Genomic DNA, 27,072 nt, shown 5'->3' with positions numbered 1-27,072 from the left:
AGTATTAGGCTGAGGGTGCCGATACTTTTGTCCGGCCCTTTTTTGGAGTTTTGTGTGAAATGATCAATGATTTGATTTTTGCTTCATTCTCTTTTGTGTTTTTTCCTTGCAAGCAAATTAAATGAAGATAATAATACCAAAGAATTTGTGATTGCAATCATTTTCAGGAAGAAACTGAGTATTATCTGACAGAATTGCAGGGGTGCCAATACTTTTGGCCAGCACTCTATGACATGGAGTGGTAACACTTCATCATGACGTAAATGTATGGTGAGGTGCGCCAAGGGATTAAATACGAGTTACTACCTTCTTAACTCTTTGAATCCGAAGTCACTGACTGTAAAGTCACAGACTTAGGGCTCGCAATAGCGTATAACTATTGGTCCGAATGCTATCCGGTGTTTCGTCGGATACTACTCGGACTAATGTTATACTATGGAGCAGAGCAGATCAGCGAACAATCGCAGCATGCTGTGAGTGCAATTGAATCAGATCACGTGCACCCATACAGGTCTGACAGAGTTTGATCCAAGTGACATTAGTGTAATCGTCCTGATTCTCTCACATTAAAGAATCGACGGCAATGTGAGCGAGCCATTATTGGGAGTCTGTCACCCTCAAAACTCAAATTAAACCACTAATACAATCATATAGGGGACTTAGCCCCTATAAAAAGCATACATGTAGTGTTGATTTCACTAGTTTTGTTGGTTTCACAAAAAAAAACAAAAAACGTTTTATGACATTTGTAAATGGGAATGAGTGCCCCTTAGTGCATCCTTAACGTGGCTAAGGGCTCAGTGTACTGTTGTGCACACTCAATCAGCATCTTCAGCATTTCCTCTTAGAGTGAGTGACAGCATTCACTTTGGAGCACTGCCTGAATTGAATACTTATCCCTGCACACCCACACTAGTGATGGGCAATTCAGCTCTTTTTGATGATCGGGATCAGGGGTGGGCACTTAATTTTCCCAAGGGGCTACATGAGAGACCATAACTGTTGTGGAGGACCGAACCCAGGGCCGGTGTCAGCACACGGCGCACCAGGGCAAGCTTCCCGGGCCCTGAGCAGGCGAGGGGTCCACTCACCGTCGGGCACCCCGGCGTGCTATGGGACCCGTGATCGGTGCAGTGCGGTGCCGGTGCCAGCGCTTGCGCCCCCTCCGCTTGCCCCAGCAGCCGGCGGCACAATACTTACCTCTCCCCGTGCCTCCACAGCAGGTCCTGTCTCTTTCGCGGCTGCTGCACTGTGTCGTCTCAGGTTAGAGGGTGCGGTGACGTCTTTACACCGCGCTCTCTCCTAAGCCGTCACAACGCAGAGCGGGAAGATGCCGGTGACGCTGGAGCCCAGAGCAGTGGCAGCAGGTGAGAAGTGAGGTGAGTATTTGATTTTTTTTTTATATGTATGGAGGCATGGGGCATTATATAGGGAAAGGGGGGGTGATGACATCCTGCATGGGGCATTATATGGGGGGGGGTGACATCCTGCATGGGGCATTATATGGGGGGGAGAGGTGACATCTTGCATGGGGCATTATATGGGAGGGTGACATCCTGCATGGGGCATTATATGGGGGGAGAAGGGATGATATCCTGCATGGGGCATTATATGAGGGGGAGAGGTGACATCCTGCATGGGGCATTATATGGGGGTGGGGGGTGACATCCTGCATGGGGCATTATATGGGGGAGAGACGCGACATCCTGCATGGGGCATTATATGGGGGGGAGAGGTGACATCCTGCATGGGGCATCATATGGGGGGGTAACATCCTGCATGGGGCATTATATGGGGGGGAGAGGTGACATCCTGCATGGGGCATTAAATGGGGCCTGGGGGGGAGTGACATCCTGCATGGGGCATTATATGGGGGGGAAAGGTGACATCCTGCATGGAGCATTATATGGGGGAAAGTGACATCCTGCATGGTGCATTATGTGGGGGCCAGTATTCTGTATGGAGCGTTATATGGGGGCCAGTATTCTGTATGGAGCGTTATATGGGAGCCAGTATCATGTATGGAGCGTTATAAGGGGGCCAGTATCCTCTATGGAGCGTTATATGGGGGCCAGTATCCTCTATGGAGTGTTATATGGGGGCCAGTATCCTGTATGGAGCATTATATGGGGTCCATTATTCTGTATGGAGCAATATATGGGTCCCATAATACTGTATTAAGGACTATGTGGGGTCATTATTCTGTATGGAGCATTATATGGGGCCAATAATACTGTATGGAGGACTATGTGGTGCCCATAATACTGTATGGAGGACTATATTGTCCAGGCTGCACTGTGCACTGCGAGGATTCACCGGTTTCTGAACTTTTGTAGAATTTACAATAGATATTGCTCATGTAATGTAAGAAGTGAAATCTTTGGCATTGTACTATATACACTACCGTTCAAAAGTTTGGGGGTCACCCAGACAATTTTGTGTTTTCCATGAAAACTCATACTTTTATTTATCAAATGAGTTGCAAAATGAATAGAAAATATAGTCCAGACATTGACAAGGTTAGAAATAATGATTTTTTTTTTAAAGAATAATTTTCTCCTTCAAACTTTGCTTTCGACAAAGAATGCTCCCTTTGCAGCAATTACAGCATTGCAGACCTTTGGCATTCTAGCTGTTAATTTGCTGAGGTAATCTTGAGAAATTTCACCCCATGCTTCCTGAAGCCCCTCCCACAAGTTGGATTGGCTTGATGGGCACTTTTTGCGTACCATACAGTCAAGCTGCTCCCACAACAGCTCAATGGGATTGAGATCTGGTGACTACGCTGGCCACTCCATTACAGATAGAATACCAGCAGCCTTCTTCCCTAAATAGTTCATGCATAAGTTGGAGGTGTGCTTTGGGTCATTGTCCTGTTGTAGGATGAAATTGACTCTAATCAAGCGCTGTCCACTGGGTATGGCATGGCATTGCAAAATGGAGTGATAGCCTTCCTTATTCAAAATCCCATTTACCTTGTACAAATCTCCCACTTTACCAGCACCAAAGCAACCCCAGGCCATCACATTACCTCCACCATGCTTGACAGATGGCATCAGGCACTCTTCCAACATCTTTTCAGTTGTTCTGAGTCTCACAAATATTCTTCTGTGTGATCCAAACACCTCAAACTTTGATTCGTCTGTCCATAATTCTTTTTTCCAATCTTCCTCTGTCCAATGTCTGTGTTCTTTTGCCCATATTAAACTTTTCCTTTTATTAGCCAGTCTCAGATGTGGATTTTTCTTTGCCACTTTGCCCTGAAGGCCAGCATCCCGGAGTCGCCTCTTCACTGTAGATGTTGACACTGGCATTTTGCGTGTACTATTTAATGAAGCTGCCAGTTGAGGAGCTGTGAGGAGTCAATTTCTCAAACTAGAGACAATAATGTACTTGTCTTGTTGCTCAGTTGTGCAGCGGGGCCTCCCACTTCTCTTTCTACTCTGGTTAGAGCCTGTTTGTGCTCTCCTCTGAAGGGAGTATTTTACACCGTTGTAGGAAATCTTCAGTTTCTTGGCAATTTCTCGCATGGAATAGCCTTCATTTCTAAGAACAAGAATAGACTGTCGAGTTTCACATGAAAGTTCTCTTTTTCTGGAAATTTTGAGACTTTCATAGAACAAACAAATGTAATGCTCCAGATTCTCAACTAGCTCAAAGGAAGGTCAATTTTATAGCTTCTCATATCAGCCAAACTGTTTTCAGCTGGGCTAACATACTTGTGCAAGGGTTTTCTAGGGTTTTCTAAACATTCATTAGCCTTCTTACACAGTTAGCAAACACAATGTACCATTAAAACACTGGAGTGGTGGTTGTTGGAAATGGGCCTCTATAGACCTATGTAGATATTGCAATAAAAACAAGACGTTTGCAGCTAGAATAGTCATTTACCACATTAACAATGTATACAGTGTATTTCTGATTCATTTAATATTAGCTTAATTAAAAAAAGTGCTTTTCTTTCAAAAATAATGAAATTTCTAAATGACCCCAAACTTTTGAACGGTAGTGTACATATATATTTATATATATATACATATATACTGTATATTTCTCTGCGGTATCTGTGCATCATGAATCGTGGTATGTGTTAAAGGGGCCCACTGAGACTCTTTCGCCCAGGGCCCACAAAAACCTGGAGCCGGCCCTGGCCGAACCAATAGCCAGAAATAAATTCTGCTCAATATTAATATTAACATATTAATTATATTTATTTTATATTAATATTAATTGTATCACTTAATATTGAGCTGAATTAGGTATGATGACATCTCCCTATATACCATATGAGTCCATACACAGCCTTCCAATGTACCGTATGAGCCCACACACAGCCCCCTACATACTGTAACAGTCCCCACATAGCCTACCTATATACAGCATGAGCCCCCACATAGCCTCCAATATACAGCATGAGCCCTACATAGACTTGTATATATAGCATGAGCCCCACGCAGCCTCCTATATACAGCATGAACCCCACATAGCCTGTCATATACAGCATGAGCCCCACATAGCTTTCCTACGCAGAGCGTGAGCTCCATAAAGCCTCCCATATACAGAATGAGCTCCACATAGCCTCACTATAAAAAGCATGAACCCCACATAGTTTCCCATATATAGCATGATCCCCACATAGCCTCTCATATACAGAATGAGCCCCATATAGCCTCCCATATACAGTATTTTCCTCACATAGCCTCCATATATACAGCATCAGCACCACATAGCCTTCTATATACAGTATGAGCCCCACATAGCCTTCTATGTACATACAAACATCCCATACACATGAAAAAAATGCCCTTTCACCCGGCGCTCTGCTCCTGTCTCTGGTGCACTGACTCTCCCCAGTGCACAACTGACGCGATGAAATGACTTCATCTCATCAGCTGTCTTACACACTGATTGGTGGAAGCAGCAGTCCCTCCTCCTCCAATGTATTCACCGCTGTCTGAATCCCGAAGATGCTGATAACGGTGACAGAGGGCAGTGGCAGATGGACAGTCGGGGAAGGTATGTTAGGGCCCGTACAGCCTCTTCGGCTGTTTCAGTCCGCGGCCCGGACTAGAACAGCTAGAGGGCCAGATGTGCAATTTGCCCTGGTCTGATTTGGATCATTTGGCACAGAAACGGCTCTTTTGGATCCCTAATGAATGCCTCCTAAATATGTGTTCACCAGCAACTGAACACTAGTGTTGAGCCACCCCCATAGTGTTCGGGTTCGGTTCGGTTCGTCGAACACCGGGATGTTCGAGGAACTGTTCGTCGAACTGTTCGTCGAACACCTTAGAACACCGTCGAACACCGTTAAAACCAATGGCAGGCAAACAAAAACACATAGAAACACATAGAAAACACCTGCAAAGGTGTCCAAAAGCTGACAAACTGCTCAGAAGACACTCTCTTTAAAAAAGCCGGCCGGCAAATTCAGCAGCGGCATACACCGGTACCCGACAATTTAGACAAGAAGGAATAGAGCATCACACATAGATTAGATAGATAGAAACATGTCAGTCACACATATAAGAAGCACAGTGACAGTGTTGGTTACTGCACTTGTCATTTAGTGTAAAGGATTTATTTAAAAAAATAATAGTGTTTTCATGCACCGTCTCTTTAAAAAAGCCGGCCGGCAATTCAGCATCTGTACCCGACAATTTAGAACAGAAAGAATAGAGCTTCACACATAGATTAGATAGATAGAAACATGTCAGTCACATATATAATAAGTACAGTGATAGTGTTGCTTTCTGTACTTGTCATTTAGTGTAAAGGATTTATTTAAAAAAATAATAGTGTTTTCATGCACTGTCTCTTTAAAAAAGCCGGCCGGCAATTCAGCAGCGGTACCCGACAATTTAGAACAGAAAGATAGAGCATCACACATAGATTAGATAGATAGAAACATGTCAGTCACATATATATGAAGTACAGTGATAGTGTTGGTTACTGTACTTGTCATTTAGTATTAAAATAAAGGATTTATTATTAAAAAAATTGGCGTGGGGTTCCCCTTAATTTTAGGCTCTAGCGGAGGTTAAGCAGACGGCTGGGGCAGATGTTTGAAGCCTGGGAAGGGGGTAATACCCACGGAGCTTCCCAGGCTACTAATATCAGCCCCCAGCTGAATACATAGCCTTTACTAGCTATTAAAATGGGGGACCCCCCAAAAAAAATGACGTGGGGTCCCCCCTAATTTAATAGCTAGCAAAGGCTAGGCAGACAGCTGGGGGCTGATATTAATAGCCCAGGAAGGGAGCCATGAATATTGGCCCCCTCCCAGGCTAGAAACACCAGCCGTCAGCCGCCCCAGAAATGGCGCATTCATAGGATGCGCCAATTCTGGCACTTAGCCTCGCTCTTCCACGCTGCCCTGGTGCGGTGGCAGGGGGTAATAGGGTTGGGGTTGATGTCAGCTTATAATGCCAGCTGACATCAAGCCCAGGTTAGTAATGGAGAGGCGTCTATAAGACACCCCCATTACTAACCCCATAGTCAAAGTTAAAAAAAACACAAACACCCAGAATAAAGTCCTTTAATTGAAATAAAGACACAATCCTTTATTGTTCTAAATTAAACTCTACTTACCATCACACCCATTCCAGCTGAAGCCAACGATCTCCTGCAATAAAAGAAAAATAATAAAGCAACCTCATCCTTACCTTTCCAAGGTTCCCACGACAGCTTCAGCTCTGCTACATCGAGATGACAGGCTGGACCGCAGCAGAACGCTGCCATCCAGCCTGTCATCCCGCAGACACTGAGAAGCGCAGGCTTGCTTGCGCTGCTCAGCGTCTCTCTGTGACGACATCCAGATGAGCCGAGTTCATGTCCAATGAACTCGGCTCACCTCATGCACGTCACTGACAGCGTGGGAAAATTCTCACGCTGAAGCGCTGATTGCAGGAGAATTTTCCCACGCTGTCAGTGACGTGCAGGAGGTGAGCTGAGTTCATTGGACATGAGCTCACCTCATGCACATCACTGACAGCGTGGGAGAATTCTCCTGCACTCAGCACTTCAGCGTGAGAATTTTCCCACGCTGTCAGTGACGTGCATGAGGTGAGCCGAGTTCATTGGACATGACCTCGGCTCATCTGGATGCCGTCACAGCGAGACGGTGAGGAGCGCAAGCATGCCTGCGCTTCTCAGTGTCTGCGGGATGACAGACTGGATGGCAGCGTTCTGCTGCGGTCCAGCCAGTCATCTCGATGTAGCAGAGCTGAAGCTGTCGTGGGAACCATGGAAAGGTAAGGATGAGGTTGGTTTATTATTTTTCTTTTATTGCAGGAGATCGTTGGCTTCAGCTGGAATGGGTGTGATGGTAAGTATGGTTTAATTTAGAACAATAAAGAATTGTGTCTTTATTTCAATTAAAGGACTTTATTCTGGGTGTTGTGTATTTTTTAAATACTTTACTAGAAATTCATGGCGGTCATGTCTAATACTGGCGTGACCCCATGAATTTTGGGCTTGGGGCCAGCTGATAATACCAAGCTGGCCCTAACCCCTTTATTACCCAGTGAGCCACCGCACCAGGGCCCTGGATGAGTTGGGTACAGCGCCAGAAGATGGCGCTTCTATGAACGCGCCATTTTCCGGGGTGGCTGCGGACTGCAATTTGTAGCGGGGGGGGGGCCCAGAAAGCTTGGGCCTCCCTGCGCTGCAGATTCCAGCCCCCAGCTGCCTAGTTGTACCTGGCTGGACACAAAAATAGGGCGAAGCCCCACGTACTTTTTTTTTAATTATTTCATGAAATTCATGAAATAATTAAGAAAAAAAGGGCTTCCCTATATTGTTGTGTCCGGCCAGGTACAAATAGGCAGCTGGTGGATGGGGGCAGCCCGTTCCTGCCTGCTGTACCTGGCTGGACACAAATATAGTGCGAAGCCCCACTTCAATTTTTTTTAATTATTTCATGAAATTCATGAAATAATTAAGAAAAAAAGGGCTTCCCTATATTGTTGTGTCCGGCCAGGTACAAATAGGCAGCTGGTGGATGGGGGCAGCCCGTTCCTGCCTGCTGTACCTGGCTGGACACAAATATAGTGCGAAGCCCCACTTCAATTTTTTTAAATTATTTCAGGAAATTCATGAAATAATTTAAAAAAAATTGACGTGGGGCTTCGCACTATATTTGTGTCCAGCCAGGTACAGCAGGCAGGAACGGGCTGCCCCCAACCACCAGCTGCCTATTTGTACCTGGCCGGACACAACAATATAGGGAAGCCCTTTTTTTCTTATTTCATGAAATAATTTAAAGAAAATTGACGTGGGGCTTCGCCCTGTTTTTGTGTCCAGCCAGGTACAACTAGGCAGCTGGGGGCTGGAATCCGCAGCGCAGGGAGGCCCAAGCTTTCTGGGCCACCCCCGCTGCAAATTGCAGTCCGCAGCCACCCCGGAAAATGGCGCGTTCATAGAAGCGCCATCTTCTGGCGCTGTACCCAACTCATCCAGGGCCCTGATGCGGTGGCTCACTGGGTAATAAAGGGGTTAGGGCAGCTTGGCATTATCAGCTGGCCCTAAGCCCGAAATTCATGGGGTCACGCCAATATTAGACATGACCACCATGAATTTCTAGTAAAGTATTTAAAAAAAACACAACACCCAGAAAAAAGTCCTTTAATTGAAATAAACACACAATTCTTTATTGTTCTAAATTAAACCATACTTACCATCACACCCATTCCAGCTGAAGCCAATGATCTCCTGAAATAAAAGAAAAATAATAAAGCACCATCATCCTTACCTTTCCATGGTTCCCATGACAGCTTCAGCTCTGCTACATCGAGATGACAGACTGGAGCGCAGGAGAACGCTGCCATCCAGCCTGTCATCCCGCAGACACTGAGAAGCGCAGGCTTGCTTGCGCTCCACAGTGTCTCTCTGTGAGGGCATCCAGATGAGCAGAGTTAATGTCCAATGAACTCGGCTCACCTCATGCACGTCACTGACAGCGTGGGAAAATTCTCCTGCACTCAGCGCTTCAGCGTGGGAGAATTCTCACACTGAAGCGCTGAGTGCAAGAGAATTCTCCCACGCTGTCAGTGACGTGCAGGAGGTGAGCTGAGTTCATTGGACATGAGCTCACCTTATGCACGTCACTGACAGCGTGGGAAAATTCTCCTGCACTCAGCGCTTCAGCGTGGGAGAATTCTCACGCTGAAGCGCTGAGTGCAGGAGAATTCTCCCACGCTGTCAGTGACGTGCAGGAGGTGAGCTGAGTTTATTGGACATGAGCTCACCTTATGCACGTCACTGACAGCGTGGGAGAATTCTCCTGCACTCACCGCTTCAGCGTGAGAATTTTCCCACGCTGTCAGTGACGTGCATGAGGTGAGCCGAGTTCATTGGACATGAACTCGGCTCATCTGGATGTCGTCACAGAGAGACGCTGAGCAGCGCAAGCAAGCCTGCGCTTCTCAGTGTCTGCGGGATGAGAGGCTGGATGGCAGCGTTCTGCTGCGGTCCAGCCTGTCATCTCGATGTAGCAGAGCTGAAGCTGTCGTGGGAACCATGGAAAGGTAAGGATGAGGTTGCTTTATTATTTTTCTTTTATTGCAGGAGATCGTTGGCTTCAGCTGGAATGGGCGTGACGGTAAGTATGGTTTAATTTAGAACAATAAAGGATTGTGTCTTTATTTCAATTAAAGGACTTTATTCTGGGTGTTTGTGTTTTTTTTAACTTTGACTATGGGGTTAGTAATGGGGGTGTCTTATAGACGCCTCTCCATTACTAACCTGGGCTTGATGTCAGCTGGCATTATAAGCTGACATCAACCCCAACCCTATTACCCCCTGCCACCGCACCAGGGCAGCGTGGAAGAGCGAGGCTAAGTGCCAGAATTGGCGCATCCTATGAATGCGCCATTTCTGGGGCGGCTGACGGCTGGTGTTTCTAGCCTGGGAGGGGGCCAATATTCATGGCTCCCTTCCTGGGCTATTAATATCAGCCCCCAGCTGTCTGCCTAGCCTTTGCTAGCTATTAAATTAGGGGGGACCCCACGTCATTTTTTTTGGGGGGTCCCCCATTTTAATAGCTAGTAAAGGCTATGTATTCAGCTGGGGGCTGATATTAGTAGCCTGGGAAGCTCCGTGGGTATTACCCCCTTCCCAGGCTTCAAACATCTGCCCCAGCCGTCTGCTTAACCTCCGCTAGAGCCTAAAATTAAGGGGAATCCCACGCCAATTTTTTTAATAATAAATCCTTTATTTTAATACTAAATGACAAGTTCAGTAACCAACACTATCACTGTACTTCATATATATGTGACTGACATGTTTCTATCTATCTAATCTATGTGTGAAGCTCTATTCTGTCTGTTATAAATTGTCGGGTACCGCTGCTGAATTGCCGGCCGGCTTTTTTAAAGAGACGGTGCATGAAAACACTATTATTTTTTTTGATAAATCCTTTACGCTAAATGACAAGTACAGTAAGCAACACTGTCACTGTACTTCGTATATATGTGGCTGACATGTTTCTATCTATCTAATCTATGTGTGAAGCTCTATTCTGTCTGTTATAAATTGTCGGGTACCGCTGCTGAATTGCCGGCCGGCTTTTTTAAAGAGACGGTGCATGAAAACACTATTATTTTTTTTGATAAATCCTTTACGCTAAATGACAAGTACAGTAAGCAGCACTTTCACTGTACTTCGTATATATGTGGCTGACATGTTTATATCTATCTAATCTATGTGTGAAGCTCTATTCTTTCGGTTCTAAATTGTCGGGTACCGGTGTATGCCGCTGATGAATTGCCGGCTTTTCATGTTTCACTGTTGGCACTGTTCCCATCGATTTGGGCAATCACTGTAATGCCACAACCACCATGGCTGTGGCATTACAGTGAGTGGCAGACAATCCCTGCATGATTGGTGCTCTAAATAGCGCCAGACATGCAGGACACGCTTTTGGTGCACGAACAGTTATCGAACATAACCTCGAACAGCCGAATTTTTTGCAAATCGTTCGGGTTCGTCGAACAACTCGAACACCGCCCAAAACAGCTCGAATTTGAGATTGGCGAACAGTTCTAGTCGAACACCGCTCATCTCTACTGAACACATCATTAAGATAGAATCACTGCATTCTAATGCAGTTGAAACCTGGCCAGTGACAGAGCATTTTTCATGTTGGGTGAATGGGGTTTCAGTCGCTACAGCGGCTGAACATTGTAATTTTACCCCTTCGGAGAGCTATTCAGAAATTGCAAGTGGCTTTTACTGGGGTATCGGTTCCCATCATTCACAGAAGGAGCCAGCTTTTTGTGCTGGATAGGTCGCAAATGACCTATAACTAGTCTGCACTGACACTGCAGGAGCAGAAACCACACATGATGTTAGTGTGAGCATGCTGTCATCTCTGTTTCCCATCTACAGCAGCTGCTCACAGCACACAGGATCACTGAGGTGAGGGTAGCTGATGCTGACATGAAAGTGGGATGAAAGCACACACCCACACTGACAATGCAGAAGCCAAGTGCACACAATCTCAGTGCAGAGATGCTTTCCTCCCCCACCCCTGTCAGCATTGGTGGGTGTGATTACAGTTTGTGAAGTTTAAACTGTTCCTGGTTCTATCAAGCTCCTACTTTATTGGAACCAGGCAGGGCCGGCGTCAACACCTGGCGCACCCGGGCAAGTGCCGGGCCCTGAGCAGGCGGAGGGCCCACTCGCCGTCGGGCACCCCAGTGCGCAATGTGAGCTGAGAAGTCTGGTGCCAGCGCTTGCTCAGGCAGGGCCCCAGCACAATACTTACCTCTCCCGTTCCTCCGCAGCTCCAGTGTCTTCCGCATCTTCTGACTGCGATGTCTCAAGTCAGAGGGCGCGATGACATCTTTCCACCGCACCCTCTGATGAGCAGTTAGAGTGCAGCAGAGAGCGGGAAGACGGCGACGCTGAGGAGTCTGGAGCAGAGCAGCAGGAGAGGAGAGGTGAGGTGAGGTGAGTATTTGATTTTTTAATTTTTTTTATGTATGGAGACATGGGGCATTATATAGGCCCATTATGTAGGGAGCATTTATATGGAGCCCATCCTTCATGGAACATCTATATGGGGCCATCCTTCATGGAATATCTACAGTTGTGCTCAAAAGTTTACAAACCCCGGCAGAATTTTTCCTTTCTTGGCCTTGTTTCAGAGAATATGAATGATAACAAAAAAACTTTTTCTACACTCATTTTTATTGGTTGGGTGAAGCCATTTATTATCAAATTACTGTGTTTTCTCTTTTTAAATCTGAATGACAACCAAAAACATCCAAATGACCCTGCTCAAAAGTTTGCATTCCCTAGTTCTTAATACCGTGTATTGCCCCCTCTAACATCAATGACAGCTTGAAGTCTTTTGTGGTAGTTGTGGATGTGGTTCTTTAGTTTCTCAAATGGTAAAGCTGCCCATTCTTCTTGGCAAAAAGCCTCCAGTTCCTGTAATTTCCTGGGCTGTCTAGCATGAACTGCGTGCTTGAGAACTCCCCGGAACGGCTCAATGATATTGAGGTCAGGAGACTGTGATGGCCACTCCAGAACCTTCACTTTGTTCTGCTGTAGCCAATGACTAGGCCTTGTGTTTTGGATCGATGTCATGTTGGAATGTCCAAGTACGTCCCATGCGCAGCTTCCGGGCTGATGAATGCAAATTTGTCTCCAGTATTTGCTGATACCGTGCTGCATTCATCTTTCCTTCAACTTTTACCAAGTTTCCTGTGCCTTTGTAGCTCACACATCCCCAAAACATCAGCGATCCACCTCCATGCTTTACAGTAGGAATGGTGTTCCTTTCATCGTAGGCCTTGTTGACCTCTCTCCAAATGTAACATATATGGTTGTGGCCAAAAAGTAAAATTTTGGTCTCATCACTCCAAATTACCTTGTTCCAGAAGTTTTGAGGCTTGTCTCTGTGCTGTTTGGCGTATTGTAGGTAAGATACTTTGTGGCATTTGTGCACTAATGGCTTTCTTCTGGCGACTCGACAATGCAACCCATTTTTCTTCAAGTGCCTCCTTATTGTGCATCTTAAACAGCCACACTGCTAGTTTTCAGAGAGTCCTGAATTTCAGTTGATGGGTTTTTCTTTGCATCCCGAACAATTTTCCTGGCAGTTGTGGTCGAAATTTTTGTTGGTCTACCTGACCTTGGTTTGGTTTTTACAGAGCCCCTGATTTTCCATTTGTTAATCACAGTTTGAACGCTGCTGACTGATATTATCAATTCCTTGGATATTTTTTTAATCCATTTCCTGTGTTATACAGTTCAACTACCTTTTCCCGTAGATCTGTTGACAATTCTTTTGCTTTCTCCATGACTCACAATCCAGAAACATCAGTGACTGGATGAAAGATGCAAGAGGCAGTCTGGATCCCAGAAACTCACTCAGCTTATATTCACACACACTGATTACAAGCAAACAGGTCACAGGTGAGGATGTTACCTTTAGTAGCCATTCAAACCCATTTATGTCAAATTCTGTGCATGTTATCAGGCCAAAATCACCAGGGTATGTGAACTTATGATCAGGGTCATTTGGATGTTTTTGGTTGTCATTAAGATTTAAAAAGCGAAAACACAGTAGTTTGACAATAAATGGCTTCACCCAACCAATAACCATGAGTGGAGAAAAAGTTTTTTTGTTATCATTCATATTCTTTGAAACAAGGCCAAGAAAGGAAAAATTCTGCCGGGGTACGTAAACTTTTGAGCACAACTTTATATGGGGCCAGTATTCTGTATGGAGCAATATATGGGGCCCATTATTCTGTATGGAGTAATATATGGGGCCGATTATTCTGTATGGAGCATGATATGGGGCCCATTATTCTGTATGGAGCATTAAACTGGGCCCATTATTCTGTTTGGAACAATATATGGGGCCCATTATTTTGTATGGAGCAATATATGGGGCCCATTACTCTGTAAGGAGCATTACATGGGGTCCATTATTCTGAATGGAGCAATATATGGGGCCCATTACTCTGTACGGAGCATTACATGGGGTCCATTATTGTGTATGGAGCATTACATGGGGTCCATTATTCTGTATGGAGCATTATATGAGGTCCATTATTTTGTATGGAGCATTATATGGGGCCCATTATTCTGTATGGAGCATTATACGGGGTCCATTATTCGGTATGGAGCAATATATGGGGTCCATTATTCTGAATGGAGCAATATATGGGGTCCATTATTCTGTATGGAGCAATATATGGGGCCCATAATACTGTATGGAGGTGCTCATAATACTGTATGGAGGACTATACTGTCCGGTCTGCACTGTGCGCTGCGAGGATTCACCATTTTCTGAGATATTGTAGAATTTACAATAGATATCACTCATATAATGTAAGAAGTGAGTGAAATCTTTGGCATTGTACTATATATATATTTCTCTGCCGCATCTGTGCATCATGAATCATGAATCGTGGTATGTGTTAAAGGGGCCCACTGAGACTCTTTCGCCCGGGGCCCATGAAAACCTGGAGCCGGCCCAGGTAATTTCCACAGGCAGCAACAAAGCTTATAAAATTTTCTGCAATCTGTTGGGGCATATAGTGTTACAATAACATGTTCGAAATGCCTGTCTCATGATTTGCAACCTGCTGCAGGGATTCTGAAGTCATAATCCATGTAATAGGTTCCCATTAACATGTATGTCTTCATCAAATGTTAAATAGTGGTAGCAATCCCAATTAACCCCTTCATGACCGGCCATTCTTTATTTTTTTTGCTTTCATTATTTCCCTACTTCCAAGAGTCATAACTTTTTTATTTTTCTGTCCATATAGCCACATAAAAGCTATTTTTTTGCGGGACGAGTTGTACTTTTGAATGATACCATTTATTTTATTATATGATGCACTGAGAAGCGGGAAGATTATTCCAAGTGCGTTGAAATTGAAAAAAAAGTGCAATTCCTCAACTGTTTTTTGGGGTTTTTATTTACCATGTTCAATATACAGTAAAACTGACCTGGCAATATGATTCCCCAGGTCAGTATGATTATGCAATTTTTTTTTATTTAAGTAGTGAAAAAAATTCAGAAATTTGTAAAAAAAAAAACCCAAAAACCGCAATATTCCGAGACCTGTAACATTTTCAGTTTTGGAGATATGGGACTGTATTAAGGACTTATATTTTGCGCGCTGAGCTGACATCTTTATTGATTCCATTTTGGGGTAGATGCAATGTTTTGATCACCTCTTATGATATTTTATTGCAGCGGCAACCAAAAAAACGTAACTTTGGAGCTTCGATTTTTTTCTTGCTACGTCGTTTACCAATCAGGTTAATTTATTTCAGATTTTGATAAATCAAACTGTTACCAGTACAGTAATACCAAATCTGTGCATTTTCTGTTTTCTTTTTTTAATGAACAAAAGGGGGGTGATTTGAACTGTTGCATTGTTTTAATAATTAAATAATACGTACCTGCGCCCTGGGCCTTATTGACCAGGTATGTATTATTACGCCCCGGTGATCGTGCCCGCAAAGAGGCTGTGCGGGCGCAATCGCCGCCAGGTGTCAGCTGATTCTAACAACTGACACCTGGTATTATGCGCCAGGGGCGGTCCTGCACCGCTCCTGGCACATTAACCCCCGAAATGCTGCAATCGAAGTTGGTAGCAGCATTGCGGGAGTAGGCAGAGGTAAGAGCGCCCCTCTTACCTTGGATCGGAGAACCCGCGCTTTGTGCGCAGGGTCCCGATCGTTGCCATGGTGACAACATCCGGGTCACCAGGCATCAGGAAGTTAGATAGAGCATGCACTGTGCACAATCTATCTAACTTGTGCCAGTGCAGAGCTGACAGCCTACATAGCATAAGGATGCTGCTGCATCCATATGCTATACAAGTGATCAGGGACAAAGTATAAAAGTGAAAGAAAGTGTCATAAAGTGAAAAAAATTTTTAAAAAAATATTTAAAAAAAAAGAAAAAATAATCCCCAAAAAATAAAAATATACTGTACATATATATAAATATTAGTAAAAAAAAACAAACAAAACAATAAAAGTACACATATTTGGTATCGCCGCGTCCAGAAAGACCTGACCTATAAAAATGTCCCACTAGTTAACCCCTTTATTGAACACGGTAAATTATAAATAAAAAACTAAGCAAAAAGCAATGCTTTATCATCATACAGCCAAATAAAAAATGGAATAAAACACGATCAAATGACTAATGTAAATAAAAATACTACTCCTGAAAATGTCATCTTTTCTCGCAAAAAAAAAGCTGCCATACAGCTCCATCAGCTGAAAAATAAAAAAGTTATAGCTCTCAGAATAAAGCGTAGCAAAAAAAAATATTTTTTCTATAAAATAGTTTTTATTGTGTAAAAGCGCCAAAACATAAAAAAAACTATATAAATGTAGCATCATTGTAAAAGTACAGACCCGAAGAATAAAACTGCCTTATAAATTTTACCACACGGCACATAAAAAAAGCAATTCCTGAATTGTTGGTTTTTGTTTATTCTGCCTCCCAAAAATCGGAATAGAAAGCGACCAAAAAATGTAATTTGCCCAAAAATGGTACCAATAAAAATGTCAACTTGTTCCGCAAAAAACAAGCCCTTAGATGACTCTGTCGGCCGAAATATGGAAAATTATTGCAAAAACTAGTCTTTGCAAAAAAAAAAAGCATCTTTTAGTGTGTTACAGCTGCCATACATAAAAACCCGAGATGAATTTGGCATCGTTGTAATTGCACCGAACCGAAGAATAAAGTCGTCTAATCACTTATACCGCACGAGGAACGGCATAAAAAATAAACTCTAGGGTTAAGGTTGTGTTACGATTGTGCTTGGGCTAGGGTTGTGCTAGGGTTAGGGTTGTGCTAGGTTTAGGGTTGTGTTAGGGTAAGGGTTGTGCTAAGGTTAGGATTGTGTTAGGGTTGTGCTAGGGTTAGGGTTGTGTTAGGGTCGTGCTAGTGTTAGGGTTGTGTTGGGGTTGTATTAGGGTTGGGGTTGTAATAGTGTTGGGTTTAGTGTTGTGTTGCGGTTGGGATTTTTTCAAAAGTAAAGAAAAAAAATGATGATGATATGGCGACTAGTGTTGAGCACAAGTGGTATCGCGGGTGCTTGAGTGACATGCTGGAGTCTCCGCCCCATATGTTTCGCTGTTGTTATACAGCCAAAATAACCATGCGGGGATTGCCTTCCATGCAAAAGCGATCCCCGCATGTTTTTTTTGAGTGTCTAACAACCGTGAAACATGCGGGACGGGGACTCGAGTATGTCACTCGCGCACCCGCAATACATGGTGCATACCCGAGTACCCGATGCAAACTCAAGTAGCGAGCACTTGCGCTCAAGACTAATGAGAACTTATTCAATATGTTGACCTAATGTTATCAAATTCTGTGTCGTACCTCTGGGTTCAAAATGTTCACTATACCCCTTGATAAAATCCTTGAGGGGTCTAGTTTCCAAAATGGAGTCACTTGTGGAGGGGCTTCCACTGTTGAGGCGCATTAGAGGCTCTCCAAATGCGACATGGCGTCCGCTTTCGATTCCAGCCAATTTTGTATTCAAAAAGTCACATAGTGTTCCTTCCCTTCTGAACCCTGCCGTGCACCCAAACAGTGTATTTTCTCCACATATGGGGTATTGGCGTACTCAGGAGAAATAGCACAACAAATGGTATGGTGCAATTTCTCCTGTTACCCTTAAGAAAATGCAAAATTGGGGGCTGAAAAACATTTTTGTTGGAAAAATGTGAAAATTGTATTTTTACGGCTCAATGTCCGCTAATTATATTCAAGCAAATTTTACAATCAAAAAGTCAAATGGCGCTCCTTCCCTTCCAAGCCCTGCCGCGTGCCCAAACAGTGGTTTTCCCCAACATATGGGGTATCGGCGTGCTCAGGAGAAATTGCACAACAAATTTTGGGGTCCATTTTTTCCTGTTACCGTGCGAAAATAAAAAAATTTGGGTCTAAAGTAACATTTTTGTGAAAAAAAGTTAAATGTTCATTGTTTTCTTCCACATTCCAAAAATTCCTGTGAAGCACTTGAAGGGTTAATAAACTTCTTGAATGTGGTTTTGAGCAAAGCACCTTGAGGGGTACAGTTTTTAGAATGGTGTCACCTTTGGGTATTTTCTGTCATAAAGGCCCCTCAAAGTCACTCCAGATGTGAAGTGGTCCCTAAAAAAATGGTTTTGTAAAATTTGTTGGAAAAATTAGAAATCGCTGTTCAACTGTTAACCCTTATAACTTCCTAACCGAAAAAAATTTTGGTTCCAAAATTGTGCTGATGTAAAGTAGACATGTGGGAAATGTTATTTATTAACTATTTTATGTGAAATATCTCTCTGGTTTAAGGGCATGAAAATTCAAAGTTTGAAAATTGCAAAATGTTAAAATTTTTGCCAAATTTCAGATTTTTTCACAAAGTAACGCATATCGAAGAAATTTTAGCACTGTCATGAAATACAATATGTCACGAAAAAAGAATCTTATAATCAGGGGGGTCTGTTGAAGCGTTCCAAAGTTATTACCTCATAAAGTGACAGTGTTCATAATTGTAAAAATTGGCCTGGTCATTAACGTGCAAACCACCTTCGGGGGTAAAGGGGTTAAACATGCTGCTCTCTTGTCAGAACCTTTCCTAGATTCTGGTTCTTTCCTCTTTTTTCTACGTTTGAAACCGGTGATTATGGGATTGTCTTCCAGAGACTCCATCTGATGGAACTTGATATCAAATTTACAAGGTTGATTTACTAAACCAGAATCTGAATCCTCTCTAGATAGACCACTTTTTTATCAGAGCAAAATTTTACTGGAGGTTCCTGTTCCTATACGTCGAGTTGATTTATCTTTGTGTTTTTGCGATGCCAAATTAAAAGCAGAGTAACTAGATTGTATATTTGTAGCATAAAGAATCTATAATATAACCAGGGATGCATGTCTCTGTATGAAGCCTTTATAGACGCGCAGTCTGGCTCCAGACAGAAGCACACATCCAGCCGTTACAGTTAAGAGGAGTGTATGGCGCCGGAGATCGCAGTATGCGTAGACACTGAATGCATACGGCGATCTCCGGCGCCATACTTAGATACTTACGTGAGCTGGAGGAGCGTTGCCGCGGTGCCTCTCTTCGCCGGAGACCGGGGCAGGAGTGAGGCGTCGGATCGGCGCATGCACACAGCGCTATCTGGCGCCATTTTACTGAAGACACATTTGTAGCGTGTCTTCAGCAAAATGGCGCCGGACAGCGCAGTGCTCCGGCGCCGCACTCCTCCCCCGGCCTCCGGCAGAACAGGACACTGCAGCACTGGAACACAGGGAAGAAAGGTGAGTATAAGTGTTTATTTTTTTGTATGTGTATACAGCATGAAAGGGATGAGGGGGCCACACATACCAGGATTGTGGGATGAGGAGTACCACACATGCCAGGATTGGGGGGTGAGGGGACCATGCATACCAGGATAGGGATCTGGGGGGACCATGCATACCAGGATGAGGGGTACAATGCATACCAGGATTGGGGGGTGAGGGGACCATGCATACCAGGATGAGGGAGCCATGCATACCAGGATTGGGGGGTGAGGGGACAATGCATACCAGGATGAGGGGTACCATGCATACTAGGATTGGGGGGTGAGGGGACCATGCATACCAGGATTGGGGGGGTGAGGGGGCCATGCATACCAGGATTGGGGGATGACGGGGTGCCATGCATACCAGGATTGGGGGGTGAGGGGACCATGCATACCAGAATTGGGGGGTGAGGGGTACCATGCATACCAGAATAGGGATGAGGGGTACCATACATACCAGGATAGGAATGCAGGGCACCATGCATACCAGGATGAGGGATGGGGTGCCATGTATACTAGGATGAGGGATGGGGTGACATGCATACAAGGATGAGGGGTGCCATGCATACCAGGATGAGGGGTACCATACATACCAGGATAGGGATGAGGGGTACCATGTATACCAGGATAGGGATGAGGAGTGCCATGCATACCAGGAGGGGATGAGGGGTACAATGTGTACCAGGATTGGGGATGAGGGGTACCATGTATACCAGGATTGGGGATGAGGGGTACCATGTATACCAGGATTGGGGATGAGAGAGCTATGCATACCAGGATTGGGGATGAGGGAACCATGCATACCAGGATTGGGGATGAGGGGTGCCATGCATACCAGGATTGGGGATGAGGGGTGCCATGCATAGCAGGATTGGGGATGAGGGAGCCATGCATACCAGGATTGGGGATGAGGGAGCCATGCATAGCAGGATTGGGGATGAGGGAGCCATGCATACCGGGATTGGGGATGAGGGGTGCCATGCATACCGGGATTGGGGATGAGGGGTGCCATGCATACCGGTAATGGGGATGTGGGGTGCCATGCATACCGGGATTGGGGATGAGGGGTGCCATGCATACCGGGATTGGGGGTGAGGGGTGCCATGCATACCGGGATTTGGGGTGAGGGTTGCCATGCATACCGGGATTGGGGGTGAGGGGTGCAATGCATACTGAGATTGGGGGTGCGGGGTGCCATGCATACCGGGATTGAGGGTGCGGGGTGCCATGCATACCAGGATAGGGATGAGGGATGGGCTACCATGCATACCAGGATAGGGATGAGGAGGACCACACATATCTGGATAGGGATGAGGAGTACCACACATACCAGGATTGGGATGAGGGGGCCATGCTTACCAGGATTGGGGGTGAGGGGTGCCATGCATACCAGGATTGGGGGATGAGGGGTGCCATGCATACCAGGATTGGGGGGTGAGGGGTGCCATGCATACTAGGATTGGGGGTGAGGGGTGCCATGCATACCAGGATAGGGGTGAGGGGTGCCATGCATACCAGGATGGGGATGAGGGGTGTCATGCATACCAGGATAGGATGGTGGGGACAGGATGGGGGCAGCACAAATACCAGGAGGGGGGCAGCACATACCAGCATAGGAGACCATATACCAATAAAAATGCCACCCGGGCTTAGAACGGGTTTAATAGGTAGTTCTAATATAAGACTAGAAGCGTGTGTGCAGAATCAAACAGAAACAGTCCAGTATTTATATTAAAAAAAAGAGATTCAAAGCAATATACCAGAGTTAAGTGCGTTAACAAAAGTAATTGATGTAAATACTTGTATGCCAAAAATGACAAAAGTATTCTTGGGGTGATACCTTTATTGGCTAACCAGAAAATATATATATATATGCAAGCTTTCAGAGCACAGAGGCTCCTTCTTCAGGCAGGATTACAAATGAATTCATAAGACAAAAGGTACAGCATTTGAGAGATGTTACAACAAGACATTTGTTCATGAGGTGTAAGTTGTGATGCCTCCTACAGATAAGTTAGGGAGAGAAAATTAGTTTTTTTTTGTTGCAAAATGAGAGGCCTTGGGAATGTTTCATTATCTGGAGGTGTGAATTGTGTCCATGTAGTGAGTCATAAACCCAGGTGTTATATTTAGTCCTGTTGTCAGTGAATTGAACATCCTTATCAATTTGAATTCCCAAATTTTTCTTCCTCTGTTGCCCTTGAAGTGACCTTTTAGTATTAAAACTTTTAGATCTTTCATACAGTGTCCCCGGCCAGAGAAATGTTTTCCCACAGGTGTATCCAGTTCATTCTTAATTGTGTGTCTGTGTAAATTCATTCTGGTTTGCAGCCTTTGCATAGTTTCTCCAATATAAACTCCTTCTGGGCACTTTGTACATTGTATCATGTACACCACATTGGAGGATGTACATGAAAAGACATCCATGATTTTGTAGTCCTGATTTGTGTTAGGTATGCAGACTGTATTTGATGGTAATATGTGGGTACAAGTTTTTCATTTTTTGTTTTTACATGGGAATGTACCCATCACTGATGGTGATGAGAGGACACTTCTGACAAGGAGATTCCTTAAGTTAGGGGGCTGTTTGTAGGAGAGAAGTGGTAGTTCTGGGAATAATTCTTTCAGTTTGTGGTCTCTGTGGAATATGGGTTGGAGATCAGCACCAATTTTCCTTAGGATGTTCATGTGGGGGTTGTATGTGACCACAAGAGGTACCCTGTTGGCATCACAACTTACATCTCATGAACAAATGTCTTGTTGTAACATCTCTCAAATGCTGTGCCTTTTGTCTTATGAATTCATTTGTAATCTTGCCTGAAGAAGGAGCCTCTGTGCTCTGAAAGCTTGCATATATATATATTTTTTTTCTGGTTAGCCAATAAAGGTATCACCCCAAGAATACTTTTGTCATTTTTGGCATACAAGTATTTACATCGATTTTTCTGGCTAACACGGTACCACAATATAACTTTGTATTGTACATCTTAACAAAAGTAAAAAATAATGTAAATCCACAAAGTCTTTATAATATTCTATAAATTCAAATAGTCTACAAAGCAGCCTCTATACTTAAATTAATCAGATTATGCTAATAGCGCTGGAGTTAAATCTTTTAATTCTTTGAACACATTTTGAATATTTATGTAATTAAAACTCAGAGTTCGTGTTAGCAGCTTTCTATATACTGTGTTAATTAACCTTCCAGGACAACAGTCTAGTGATATATACAAGGATAACGAGCGATAGAGAAATCCCCAATGTTCTTATAATAACCTTTCTCAGCGTTCCGTTGAGCCCAACTGAGCTCAAACCACTTAGAAAGAACGGAACGCAAGTTATATGAGGATAAATCAATATCAGCCTCTATGTAGGGTAAATGACTGTGCTGTATCTCCCATTTTAATTATTAAATCAAAGTCTAGCAGAAAACATTGATGTTGTTTACTTACTTTCTGCAGCAAAGATTTTATTCAGTATTTAGCGAGGTTAATATAGAAGTTCCTGCACCATAAATTAGAAGTCCAACTGCTATGATATACTGGGAGCCGTTGAAGTACAGGAGGTATTACCTCCGTTATTTGGAATTCACAAGGTAGCATAGACCGTTGATATGATGAATCAAGTCAGTAAAACTGTTCCAGTATTAATAATCCACTGAATATAGCTTAACCCTTTCACCCCGAAGCCACCTTCCTGACCAGGCCAATTTTTTTAATTCTGACCAGTGTCACCTTATTTGGTAATAACTCTGGAACGCTTCAACGGATCCCACTGATTTTGAGAATGTTTTTTCGTGACATATTGTACTTCATGATAGTGTAAAATTTCTTTGATATGACTTACATTTATTTGTGAAAAAATCGGAATTTTGGCGAAAATGTAAAAACTTTCGCAATTTTCAAACTTTTAATTTTTATGCCCCTAAATCAGAGAGTTATGTCATACAAAATAGTTAATAAATAACATTTCCCACATGTCTACTTTACATCAAGACAATTTTTGAAATATATATTTTTTTTGTTAGGAAGTTAGAAGTTGACCATCAATTTTTCATTTTTACAACAAAATTTACAAAACCATTTTTTTTAGGGACCACATCATATTTCAAGTGATTTTGAGGGGTCTATATGACCGAAAATACCCCAAAAGACACCATTATAAAAACTGAACCCTTCAAGGTGCTCAAAACCACATTCAAGTTTATTAACCCTTCAGGTGCTTCACAGGAATTAATGGAATGTGGAAGGAAAAAATAAACATTTTTTTTTACATAAAAAGTTTGTTTTAGCCCCAAATCCTTTAATTTTCACAAGGATAACAGGAGAAAATGGACCCCAAAATTAGTTGTGCAATTTCTCCTGAGCACATCGATACCCCATATATGGAGGAAAACTACTGTTTGGGTGCAGGACAGGGCTTGGAAGGGAAGGAGCGCAATTTGACTTTTGAATAATTAGCGGACGCCATGTCGTGTTTGGAGAGCCCCTGATGTGTCTAAACAGTGGAAACCCCCCACAAGTGACACCATTTTGGAAACCAAACCCCTCAGGGAACTTATCTAGATGTGTGGTGAGTACCTTAAACCCCCTGGTGCTTCACAGAAGTTTATAACATTGAGCCGTGAAAATAAAGAAATCTAATTTTTCCACAAAATTGTTTTTTAGCCACAAATTTTGCATTTTCACAAGGGTAACAGGAGAAAGTGGACCCCAAAATTTGTTGTGCAATTTCTCCTGAGTACACAGATACCCCATATGTGGGTGAAAACTACTGTTTGGGTGCATGGCAGGGCTCTGAAAGGAAGGAGTGACATTTTGGAATGCAGATTTTGATGGAATGGTCTCTGGGTGTCATGTCACATTTGGAAAACCGCTGAGGTGCCTAAAGAGTGGAAACCCCCCACAAGTGACCCCATTTTGGAAACTAGACCACTCAAGGATTTTATCTAGATGTGGTGAGCACCTGGAACCCACAGGCGCTTCACAGAATTTTACAACGTTAATCTGTGAAAATGAAAAACATTTTTTTTTTTTACACAAAAAGTTTGTTTTAGTCCCAAATCCTTTCATTTTCACAAGGATAGCAGGAGAAAATGGACACCAAAATTTGTTGTGCAATTTCTCCTGAGTACGCAGATACCCCATATGTGGTCGAAAACTACTTTTGCGGCACAGTGCAAAGCTCAGAAGGGAAGAAGCGCCATATTGGAGTTTAGATTTTGCTAGACTGGTTTGAGGGTGCCATGTCACATTGGTAGAGTCCCTGAGGCACCAGAACAGCTGAATCCCCCATTTTACAAGCTACACCTCTCAATGAATTCATCTAGGGATGTAGTGATCATGTTGACACCACAGGTGTGTCACAGCATTTTATACCATTGGGCAGTGAAAAGAAATAATTATATTTTTACCACCAAAATTTTGTTTTAGTCTTAGATTTTACATTTTCACACTGGGAAATGAGTAAAGATGGAACCAAAATTTGTCCCCCAATTTCTTCTGAATATAGAAATACTCCATATGTGGCTGTACAGTACTGCTTAGCCACACAGCGAGACTCGGAGGGAATGAGCGCCATTTGTCTCCTGGAGCGCAGATTTTCCAAGAATAGTTTGCGGACTCCATATACAGAGTCACTAAGTCAGTAGTTCTCAACTCCAGTCTTCAAGACTCACCAACAGATCATGGTTTCAGGATTTCCTTAGTATTGCACAGGTAATAATTCCATCACCTGTACAATACTAAGGAAATCCTGAAAACATGATCTGTTGGTGGGTCTTGAGGACTGCAATGCTAGAAGAGCAGAATCCTCCATCAAGTGACCCCATTTTGGAAATTATAGCCCTTTGGGAATTTATCTACAGGTGTCAAGATGAATTTGACTCCATGGGTGTTTTCCAGAAACAAGCAGTAGTGGATGTTGCTGCGTGAAAACTGCAAACTGCCATTGTGGTGACCAGTATGTTGTAGTGCCTGTACATAGTGCCCAGCTCATGCTTCTGGAGACATACACCCGTATATTAGGCAGGCTCTCATCGCTACAGAAATGCCAAACATGTGGACTATAAATGTGGTTTAGGCTGTGTACCCACGATGCGTTTTTTAAGCGTTTCCGCAGCGGCAAAAGCGCTGCAGGAACGCTTAAAAAACGCATGGTAGAAGGCCTGCCATGTTCCCCAATGATAATCCGCATGTGCTGTGCACATGCTGCGGAAATTTCCGCTGCGGATTATCATTGCGGAAAAAAATGCAGCACTACCAATTATTTTGCGGAAGTGCTGCGTTTTCGCCGCCATTGACTTGCATTGGAACGCATGGATTCCGCATCACTGTATATGTAGATGCGCATTCCATGCGTTCCAATGTGCGGATGGTACCCGGGTGTGGAGGACAGGAGACTCTCCTCCGGACCCGGGTACCATAGAAACTGTGAAAAAAAGAATAAAATAAAAAATACATATTATATTTACCTTCTGACAGCCCCCGGTCTCCTTGTCTTCGCTTGCCGGCAGCTCGTGATGGACTGGAGGACCTGCGCTGATGTCATAGTCATGTGATGGGTCACACGACGCTGACGTCGGCAGGTCCTTCAGTGTACCGCGATCTGCCGGCAAGGGAGAACGGAGGGAAGCAAGACACCAGGGGCCATCGGAAGGTAAGTATAGATTTATTTTTTTATTTTTAAACATTCTTTACGGTCACACTGTATAAATCCATGCCGGTTGCATGGATTTATATAGTGTGACCAAGTTGACAAGCACTTTCCAAGTGATGCTAAAATCGCTTGGAAAGCGCTTGTCAACCCACATGCGGAAATGCATGTGAAGAACGCTTCACATCCGCATGTCCCTGGCAGGAAAAACGCATGTACAATCCGCATGCGTTTTTTCTGCCAGGGGAGATGCAGAAACGCTCAGGAAAAATCCAGAGCATTTCTGCATCGTGGGCACATAGCCTTAGACACACTGGGGCTCAGAAGGGAGGGGGGAATTTGGATTTGAGAGGGCAGAATTTGCTGAATTTCTTTTGGGGAACGAGGAGCCATGGTGCTTTTCCAGAGCCTTTGTACTACCAGTAACGTGGAATGCCCCTCTATTTCCGATAACGGGTGACGGACCTGAGTAGGTTTTTTTTTTGAGGATTGAGTTGAAGCTTTTCTTAGCAACATTTTACACAACATTTTGGATCAGATGTATCCGGCGCTCTTATGCTCAGCATTTTCTTTGTGGTTTCCTTCTAAATCTCCAAGTAACGAGACAGATGAAACCCCCAATGGATCCATTCACTATAATGAGGCAGCAGAGTTACTCTGGATTCCGTCTGGCCTCTGTTCAGCATTGTCCTTCTTTTCAGAGGTGCAGAAAACTGTGACCGACGGCACTTTTATGCATGCCTAAAAAAATGGACACCGCAGGATCACAGGTCAGATGGCATCCACAGTGTCTCCATCTGCCTCATTACAGGGAATCTTCAGCCGGGGGTTCTGTCTGAATAACGTATTTCAGAAATTTACACGCAAACCCTTATGTAAACCTCAGCGCAGAGCGCCGGATAAATGTGAGCCGAGCCTTACTGCGATCTTTGGGAGGCAGAATGAACAAATCAACAACAGATGAAGAATAAAGTTTAATTTATTTTTTATGCCATTCTTAGTGTGGTATAAGTGATTAGACGACTTTATTCTTCGGGTGTGATTACAGCGAATTCATATAGCGTTTTTATCTTTGGCTGCTGTTAC

At 43.8% G+C, this 27,072-nt stretch overlaps 1 protein-coding gene across 1 annotated transcript in view; it reads right to left on the bottom strand.

Annotated features, from left to right (window-relative positions):
- The window catches only part of EBI3 (Epstein-Barr virus induced 3), a 139,635-nt gene extending 116,741 nt beyond the window's left edge, over positions 1 to 22,894 (bottom strand). The window contains exon 1 of the mRNA XM_073684130.1: positions 22,785 to 22,894. The gene's annotated coding sequence lies outside the window, so the exon portion shown is untranslated. The remainder of the gene's footprint in view (positions 1 to 22,784) is intronic.
- Positions 22,895 to 27,072: the final 4,178 nt, after the last annotated feature.

This window comes from Phyllobates terribilis, unplaced genomic scaffold, assembly GCF_046119375.1.
Source record: "Phyllobates terribilis strain yellow unplaced genomic scaffold, ASM4611937v1 Scaffold_5__5_contigs__length_657084704, whole genome shotgun sequence".
NCBI classification, from domain to species: Eukaryota; Metazoa; Chordata; class Amphibia; order Anura; family Dendrobatidae; genus Phyllobates; species Phyllobates terribilis.
The sequence above is the reverse complement of the archived record's forward strand: the minus strand, read 5'-3'. Positions and strand labels throughout refer to the sequence as shown.